The sequence below is a fragment of the Myotis daubentonii genome, chromosome 18 (genome assembly GCF_963259705.1).
Source record: "Myotis daubentonii chromosome 18, mMyoDau2.1, whole genome shotgun sequence".
Lineage (NCBI taxonomy): Eukaryota > Metazoa > Chordata > Mammalia > Chiroptera > Vespertilionidae > Myotis > Myotis daubentonii.
In genome coordinates, this window is record NC_081857.1 from 32,245,508 (window position 1) to 32,254,751 (window position 9,244).

At 47.0% G+C, this 9,244-nt stretch overlaps 1 long non-coding RNA gene across 1 annotated transcript; it reads left to right on the forward strand.

Annotated features, from left to right (window-relative positions):
• The first annotated feature begins 3,607 nt into the window (after nt 1-3,607).
• Nucleotides 3,608-8,090, forward strand: LOC132220439 (uncharacterized). The gene is made up of 2 exons (XR_009449783.1): nt 3,608-3,982; nt 7,472-8,090. It is a non-coding gene; the product is annotated as an uncharacterized LOC132220439 (long non-coding RNA).
• The last annotated feature ends 1,154 nt before the right edge of the window (nt 8,091-9,244 follow it).

The following is a 9,244-nucleotide window of genomic DNA, read 5'->3' on the forward strand; positions in this document are numbered from 1 at the left end:
CCTGAGGTGACTCACTGCAATCTTTATTGAATCTCTTCTTCAAACTAGTTACAGTCATGCAAAAGCCTTAAAGAGGTAAGGCTGGAATGGGGACTCTCAGGTACCAGACATTTTGTATGGCTTCCTTGAAAAGGCACAGTGCAAGTGTAGCTAAAATAAACATCTATATTTTAATATTCCTCAATCTTAGCACTAACCTGCTTGCACTATACTAGGATTTTAACACTGCTATTCTATACAATATTTATTACTACCATAAAAGATAAAAATCTTATTCTGCATATGATAATACAGCCCAAGGAAGTTGTAAACTTTGCCCAATACCCCACAGCTAGAAGCTGACAAGCTGGGATTCAAATATAGGCCTGCCTTTCACACAAGCTCATCTTCTTTACTAATTCTATCTTCCCCCAAGGTTAAACTGAAAACTTTTCCTGGACAAGCAGGGCTGAGTGGTTCTCATTTGCAGTTTGCATAGTATTTGGTCTAGAGAGAGCTCTGGGCCATGTCCAGTGGAATGCTTAGATGCCACCTCTGTCCCCTGAGGACATGGCCAGGAGCCCTTTGACTTGCTGTTCATGGCCTTGAAGAAAGACAGACTAAATGGCAAGTCAAATGTGCCTGGAGCTAGATGGTTTCTGTGGAGAGATGCTGAGAGATTAGCTTGTGGTTTTTAAAACCAATTGACAGCAGTTTGCCACCTTCCATTCAAATCTTCATGGAATGTTCTTACTCCATCCTCTGCTTGAGACTGGCTCAGAAGAGTGGCCTTGTGTGTGTGTGTGTGTTTGTGTGTATGTTTGTGTGTGTACATGCTTACATATATACTATTCTCTTTGGGGATAGTCAGGAAAGTGCTGCCTGCTACCATAATCTTAATAGATTTTTCTGTTGGTCTCCTATTATGTCTTGTATTATGATTGAGTCCTCTGGGAATAGAGATGTAAAATCAGAGTCTTGATCAAAAGAGGCTCTTTTGGACACTCTTTGGAAAAACTGGGTAGTGAGCAGAGTTTTGGCTTTCTCCCCCAGGGTGCTGGTGATCCCTGCGTGCAGGACAGGGGATGGAAAAAGAGGGAAAGTTGAAGAGATAGGGTCAGAGAGCAGGAACCTTGTGAAGAGGTGAGCAAGGCCAGGCATGTGCTCAGGACCCGCACAGGTGCCAAAAGAGCAGCACACATGGCTGACAGTGGGGCTGATCAGGAGCTCCTTCTACCTCTAGGTTCAACCAAGAGAGACTGTCTGTCCCAGGGCTGGAAGCCAGATGACTTTTGTGGGAGGAAGACTGGGAGCTGAGCAGTAATTAAAGCTGCCTCTGTGAGAAAGCTCCATTAGCTGAAATTAGAGACTGTCCTTCGAGGTCACCAGAGGAAACAAGCCCCAAGTCAGGCTGCATGGACCTTCAGCCTAATTATTGCTGCTCAAGATGCACCTTCCATTTGGAGATGTCTTGCTAACTGTGACTTCCTCTTTGTAAGCCCTTGTGTCAGAACTAAAATGAAGCCAGAGCAGCCTTTCAACAGGACTATGCTAAAGGCTCAGTTACAATCTAAAGGGAGTTCACCCAGTGGACCAGTTCCCTAGCTTAGTAAAGCTGGGTCACTCATTCTGGGCACAGGCTCCACTACAAGGGTGCCTTGCTGGCCACTCCTGTCCTGCCTGCCTGCACAGGATGCAGTGAAAAGGACAGAGAACATGTAGTTTGCATAGAGGCCACAGCAGGCAGCACAGAGTTCTGCCTTAGAACCCACCTGATGTGGGCTTGAATTCTGGTCCAACCACTTACCAACTACAGGACTTTGGCCAGGCACTTAACCTCTCTGGGTTTCAGTTTCCTCATTTGCTAAACGGAGGTGGTGCTCCCCCTCCTGGAGGGATGGGGGACACAATGCAAAGGACTGGTAAGGCCCTGAGTAGGAGGAACAACCACAGCAAAAAAAGGAAGAAAAGCATAGGATGCAAAAAAAGCACAAAGAGGCCCTGTGTGACTGGGGCCAACAGAGAGCAAGGACATGCACCAGGAAGGGGGTATTACTGTGGAGGCACCATGCTGGCCTCCAGCAGAGGGTGTGGGTGCCCCTGATGGCCACACATTGAGAGATGTCCCACATTGACCACATGCTGGGTTTGTCTGCACTGGCACCCATTGCATATCTGTGACACACTAGCGGCAAAGTATTTGTCTTCATATTGTTCTAACAGTTCTTTTTTTATTTGCTTGTAAAGAAGTGGTTTAAATAAATAATGTCCATAAAATTAGCTATAAAACAATGATTAAAAACCATATCATAATTGTTTTTTTACACACATGAACACACAGATAACACTACCTTCTTTGATAGTAGTTATCTCCCCATGGTGAGAGTCACAGTCCATTCCTTCCTTTGCGTAACATTTATAGAGCACAGGGTCCATGCTGTGGTTATGATGGGTTCTGGGGATATGTTGGAACACATTGCAGGCAAAGCAACCCCTACCTTATAAAGATTATTTTCCAATTGGAGAGAGAGGAAATGGACAAGTGACCAAATACAAACAAAGGCCCTCAATTGTTATTGCTGATATGAAGTGAGCCAGAAGATAACCCTATACATGGGATAGTCTGTGCCAGTGGTTCTCAGCCCTGGCTGCACATTAGAATCACCTGGGAATCTTTTTAAAATCCTGATTTCTGGGCCTCATCCTCCAGAAATTCTGTTTCTTTGTTACTAATGTTGTGGCCCACCCCATAACAAAGAAACAGAATTTCTGGAGGACGAGGCCCAGAAATCAGGATTTTAAAAAGATTCCCAGGTGATTCTAATGTGCAGCCAAGGTTGAGAACCACTGGTCTGTGCCTTCATGCTGATGCTGAGGCACAAAGATCCAGGGGCCCAGGAGTGGCAAACCCCAAGGTGGGGAGCACTGGGCTTCTCCTGGGAACTGAGGCCCCTTAGCAGGGGTCTCTGACACCAGGGCAGTGAGTTTGGACTTTATTCTGGATGTGCTGAGTCACCACCAAAATTGGGGAGGGACATGCTGTGGTACCTAAACTGTAACATGACTTAAGCTCTTTTGAGAGAATGGTGTGGAGAAAGTAATAGATGATTTGTTTTAGCTTCATACCTTTATGCATTTCCACAAAAATTATAGAAAGTGGTTGATTTAGCATCATAAAAAAAACAGTCTTCATTTGAAATATTGTGTATTGAATGCCTGTTTTCTTGCCTAAAGTGGCCCATCTTCTGGAATTTCTATGAGTTTTTACTCTTGGGAGGTTCTGAACTATAGTCTTGGACGTGGGGCCTGGAGAGATATGGCACGTAGCAGGAAACCCCTAGAAGCCTTCCATTTGTCCCTGTTGGGCCTAAAGCCCTCTCCCCTGAAGACAGGGTTTATTTCCCGACAGCACAGAGCTATAGATAGGCCCTGAGAGTTGATGGGCTGTGGGCTAATTGCCAAGAGAATCCCCAGGAACCCCATCATGAAAAGTGATTCTTCCCACCTTTACACCACATACCCTGTGTGGATGTTCCAGAGAGAAACATAACTTTCCATTTCTTGCCCTTGGAAATGAATCTCAGTCTAATATGAGGATAAACCCAGTCTACAGGTGGAGAAATTGAGATTCAGAGATGCTTGGCTGAGGACACAAAACAATAGGAAAAGGGAACCCGGTTCCTGAGCTGCCTCCCTTACCTCCCTGTGCCCAAGTCATGAGTGGGGCAGTGGTGCCTGAGCCCCCAGAGCCCTCTGGCCAGGCAGGAGCTATGTCTGTCTGTGAATAGGGGATGTGAAGGTTTTCTTTTTTACTTCAGGTGCCTGTGATAAGTCAGGGAGGGGCTGGAGGACTTTGACCAACTTCAGTGGTGGAATGAGTCAGAGGTGATGACCTTCAACCTAGGAAGTCAGCTAGTCTGGGACTGGTATAAAGGGTGCCCTGGCCCCTGCTCAGCTCAACATTCCACTAGAAGCCTGTCCAGCCATCCTTCCTGTGGGCCTGGTAAGTGTGAGCCAACCAGGGTTGGAACTGGGGGTCTCTAGCAGGCAGAGCATGATGGGGGGAATGCCAGGGTGGGTGCAGGTATCCCTCATAGGCTGGATTCAGCTGCAGTACCTGTGCTTCTAGAACGGCTCCAGTCACTGTGCTGAGGGATAGGTGTCATGGAAAGGAGAAAGAACAAACAACAATCCCCTCCCATTCCCTCTTCACTTGGGACCATATTTTGGAGTGTGTGTGTGTGTGTGTGTGTGTGTGTGTGTGTGTGTGTGTGTGTGATAGAGAGAGAGAAAGAGAGAAAGCGAGACTGAGGACAGAGGGAGGGGGCAGTGAGATGGGGATGCAGCATGAATATGGCCAAATTGTTTCCTAAAACTGTTTGATTTAGATTGACTGTGACTTTGCCTCTCTTATGTGGGCAGAAGCTTCATGGAAATGCTTGTAACTCTTGGGAAAGGAAGTGGGGGCTGTGTGCCTGGGAGATGAGGACCTGTGGCAAGGAGGTCCACATTCCATCTCCTCTATCAGTTCTACTGAGAACTGGCCTTATGCCTCCATAAACACTTGGGGCTGTTGGAGTGTGTGTGTGTGTGTGTGTGTGTGTGTGTGTGTGTGTGTGTAAGAGAGACAGAGGATTGGGGAAAGAGGAAGACAGAGTGGATGTTCATGAAAGCCAAGGAATAATACCATTCAAATGGCCAGATGAGCATTTGGTTTCACTGGTGGCTTCTACGTTGCCTGTTCCTTTTCTCTCCTCTGGTTGTAGAAGCAATGCATTCTTGAGGTAGCTGAATGCATTGCTTCTCCACAAAAAGTCTGTTCTGTACGGTTAGAGCTCATGCAAAGAAAAATTGATGGATTTAACACAAACCTTAAGGGTTAGCTGATGGCCACACTATGCAGGCATCTCTCCGGTGTCTTTTGGGTGTAATTTCTCCAGCTAATCCCAGTCAGACCATCAGAAAATATCTATAAGATTTGGAAGAAGGAGGGAGATAAGAGGACCTGATCAGTTTTATTCTGATCCCACTCACAGGCCCAGTTCTGAGAGCTGGCTTGCCACAGTGGACCCCTTCTGCCCTGTTGCCCTGGGAACAGTGAGGGCATGGCTGTGGTGCTCACCATGGTCTCCAGGGCAGTGCCTGCAGAGGCAGGGCTCTGGTGCGAGTACAGAGTCTCTTGATGAAGCAGTGGTTACCCCAGCATCAATTTCTTTTATGGAGCCTAATGGTTTTCTCTACTCCAGCAGGACAGAGGGGTATGGCCTCAATTTATTGTTTAACTAATAGAGTACTAGGCAAAGACCCAAAGCCACTTCCCACCAGCTCAGGCTGAATGTAGCTCTGAGTCTTGGTTAAGTTAAAGTCATAAGGTTGCTGAGTTTAATGGGCTTCCCAGGGAGCCACTCACCCTCTCAGTTGTTAAGTTTCACTTCAAACAATGCTCTCAGCATACCCCACCCAGCCCACCACCTCCTCTCCGCCAACCAGAATATCCGGGAATGCTGGCCTCACCCCACATACAATCAGCACTGTCCTGAATGCTTCCTAGGGACCATCCAAGGTTCTCAGTCAAATGTCATGAGTGAGTTTGGAAATCCAAAGCAACCAGACCTTGTAAAATGATGATGAGGAGGGGCTAGGGCCAGAGTGAAAACACTGTCATCCCCAAGTCTTGCCATGTCAAGGGGGTGGCTGCTAGCTCTAGGGGATGGGTGAAACCTAAAATTTAAGGACAGATAGGTGGATCCTATTGTAACTAGGCACTAATTAGGGAAGCCCAATCCTAGGCCACCTCATGGCCTTAGGCAGCGATAATATGAAAGGTGGGCAGGCTCAGAGTACCCCAGGCCCCTTGCACTGCCATGCTTCACAAGCTCTGGTGAACTGGGGTAAGTCTGGCAAAATAGCGCTGCTCCTCATAGCCTTGCATCAAAGGCTCCAAACTCTGACTGGGAGCTGAGGCTGGAGCTCTGGGTGATTCAGCATCACTCTCCTTTGTATCCTTTGGGACCAATCTGGCTCAGATTCAAAGTCTGGTGAGGGGTGTGGGAAGGTGCGCTGAGATGGGGAGGGGGTCTGCTCAGAGGCCTGAGTCCTGAGGTTCCTGCTGGTGTGCTGTGAGTGTTGAATATTCCCAGATTCAAAGAAGACTCAGCAGAAGGAGAAGGGGGCACCAGCTATGGGGCAGAGGAACCTTCAGAACTGCCCTTTAAGGGAGAGGTGAATTCTAGGAGGGAGGATAGCAGGCTGCCTCAGGGAGTGGAAGTACAGAGGCCCTAGGAGGACAGAGCAGCAGGGACAAGAGGTTGTGGCACAGTGATGAGGTCCCACTCCTAGGATCGAGGATCACTGTTTCCACCTGCCCCACAGGTGCTGTGCGCCTAGAGATCAATTACTTCCCTCTCTGACATTGGCTTTGCTCACTGTAATTATAATTGAAAAAGTTAACTTCATCTCTAGATGCCTATCCTATATAATATGCAAATCAATGGAATGGTGAAACAATCCATCACTATGATGCACCCTAACCACCAGGGGACAGACACTCAATGCAGGAGCTTCCCCCTGGTGGTCAGTGCATGCCCACAGGGGGAGTGCCACTCAGCCAGAAGCCAGGCTCACAGGTAGTGAGCGAAGCAGCAGAGGTGGGAGCCTCTTCTGCCTCTTGTCAGTCAGACATCCCCCAAGGATTCCTGGACTGTGAGAGGACACAGGCCGGGCTGAGGGACAACCCCCCCCCCCTTCCTGAGTGCATGATTTTTGTGCACCGGGCCTCTAGTTTTCTATAAATTCCCTTAGAGTGTAGTTAAAATGTTCCTTGCCATTCTTTTTGAATTTTTAGAAATTTGTTTAATAAATCGGAATACTTACACAGTGCTTGTCATGAGCTAGTTACTGTGTGTGAACAAATCCATATAAACCTGCATACATTTACATATGTATGTATGCACCTTCATATGTATGTATCTTTATATAGTTGTTAACCTTTCCAATAGATCTGAGAGAAGTGAGTGCAGAAGTGAAGTAACTTGCTCAGTCACAAGGCTAGTTAATGGTTTACCAGGACTCATATTCCAGGTGATGCTGGTCCAGAGTTCAAAGTCTTTGCCATAACAGTGTATTACTTTAGTTCTCTTTCTCCCCGTCCTGTCTTACCTCTACTGGTTTATTTTTTGTTTGCTTCCCCTTCCTTCCTTCCTTCCTTCCTTCCTTCCTTCCTTCCTTCCTTCCTTCCTTCCTTCCTTCTTTCCTTCCTTCTTTCCTTTCTTCTATTCTTTACTTGTCTCAGAAAGAGCTAAAATGCTTTACAAACATTTAGCTACAAATTATACACACACACACACACACACACACACACACGCACGCACCTTAAATTCGGAAGGTGATCAGGGGGCAAAGGAAAAGCAGAGCAGGACATGAACTTAGTAGGAGGTTTACCTGGACCTGGAGGCTTTTAGGGTTCCTCATTTTTGTGTCTTTCTTCTTCCAGTTGCAATTCCAGCTCAGAATGTCTCAGCAGAATCAGTGCTGCCCCCCACCCCAGCAGTGCTACCCTGCACCCATGCAGTGCTACCCCGCACCCATGCAGTGCTGCCTCCCACCCCAGCAGTGCTACCCGGCACCCATGCAGTGCTGCCCCCCACCCCAGCAGTGCTACCCGGCACCCATGCAGTGCTGCCCCCCACCCCTGCAGTGCTACCTTGTACCCCAGCAGTGCTACCCTGCACCCATGCAGTGCTACACCCCACCCCAGAAAAACTGAGGTTGGACATGTGACCAGAAGTCAAGCTCCCAGGAAAAGCAGAGAAGAAGAAATCAACCACCTCCCTCCAACAGCCAGATGTCAGCTGCACTCACCTACAGCCAAGCTCCGAAAAAGGCAGCACCAGGCTGACAGCTTCCTCGATTTCTACCACTTCTTAACTGGCAGCTGCAGTTTCCATCCCAGACAAGGATCTGGTCCTCACCTGTCGAATCATCTTTGCTGACATGTACCTACATCGCCCTGTCGGCTTTTGGAAACATGGCTAGCCTGCCCGGACACCCTACCCTCTCACTGTTTCCTTCTGCTCCTGTTTTCCAAACAATTAAATGTAATTCCTCTGGCACTAATGTCTGATTATTTTGCTGTTTGACAATTTTACATTCCTGCAGATGTGGTATTTTGCTCCTCAAACCTGAATCTCCAGCCAAGGGCTACATAGAGGAGGAGAAAGACTGAAGCAAATCATTGTAATTAGAGAACACACTCCAAGGGTTTATGGGTCAAAAGGAATTGAGCATAGGGGCTTAAACATTCACCCACAAGTAAAAGATCAAAGTTTCTTCAAGTTAACCAAATGTATAATTAGAAGACAGTCTATGCAACATTGCTTAACCAATACCCACATATATACCAGCAATATTTGACCAAAATCACAGTTTCCATTTTTCTTCAGTTGGGGATTCTGCTGGCCTATTTACCCACTACCAGCCTTTTTATTTTCATTTCCTAAATTTATGGGGGACTGAAGTAGCCAGATAATTCACACCCGCAAGTAATCCAAACTTCTTGTTTCTTATGGCTTCTACAACCCCCCAACTCACCTCACCCCTCTACACCAAACCTTTCTCTTAAAAAAATAGTCTACAAATTAGGGCATCTGAACCTCCTCTCCTACACCTGTCTCCCCTTTCATGGCTCCCCTGGAGCCACTGAGAAGCAGCAGAAGAACCCAAAAGGAGCCAGCAGGGAAAATAACATAAATAAAATGACTGGTTTATCCCCAACACGTATTACAGGCCCTGGAGAATGTAGCATTAGCTAAAAACCAACGCTTTTTATCATTACTTCCCTGGCTGACTAGGTTCTTCTTCCTCCATCAGACCTTCTTAAATGCCTTTGAGTTAGGCTCCATCCATCCATCCATCCATCTATCCATCTATCTGTCCACCCACCCATCCATCCATCCATCCATCCATCCATCCATCCATCCATCCACCCATTCATCGATCCACCCATCCATCCATTAATGAGTCCATCTATTCTATCCATCAACACATCAGTGCACCCTTCGTAAGCACCTTCCCCTCCCATTTGCTCAGAATATGATAGGTGCTATGGATGGACCCAGAGGGTAGTATGCCAAGTGAAATGTTAGAGGAAAACAAATACTGTATGATTTTACTTAGATGTGGAATCTAAAGAAGAAAACAAATGAACAAGGAAAACAAAACAGACTCCTAGATACAGAGAACAAACCAATGGGTGCTAGAGCAGAGA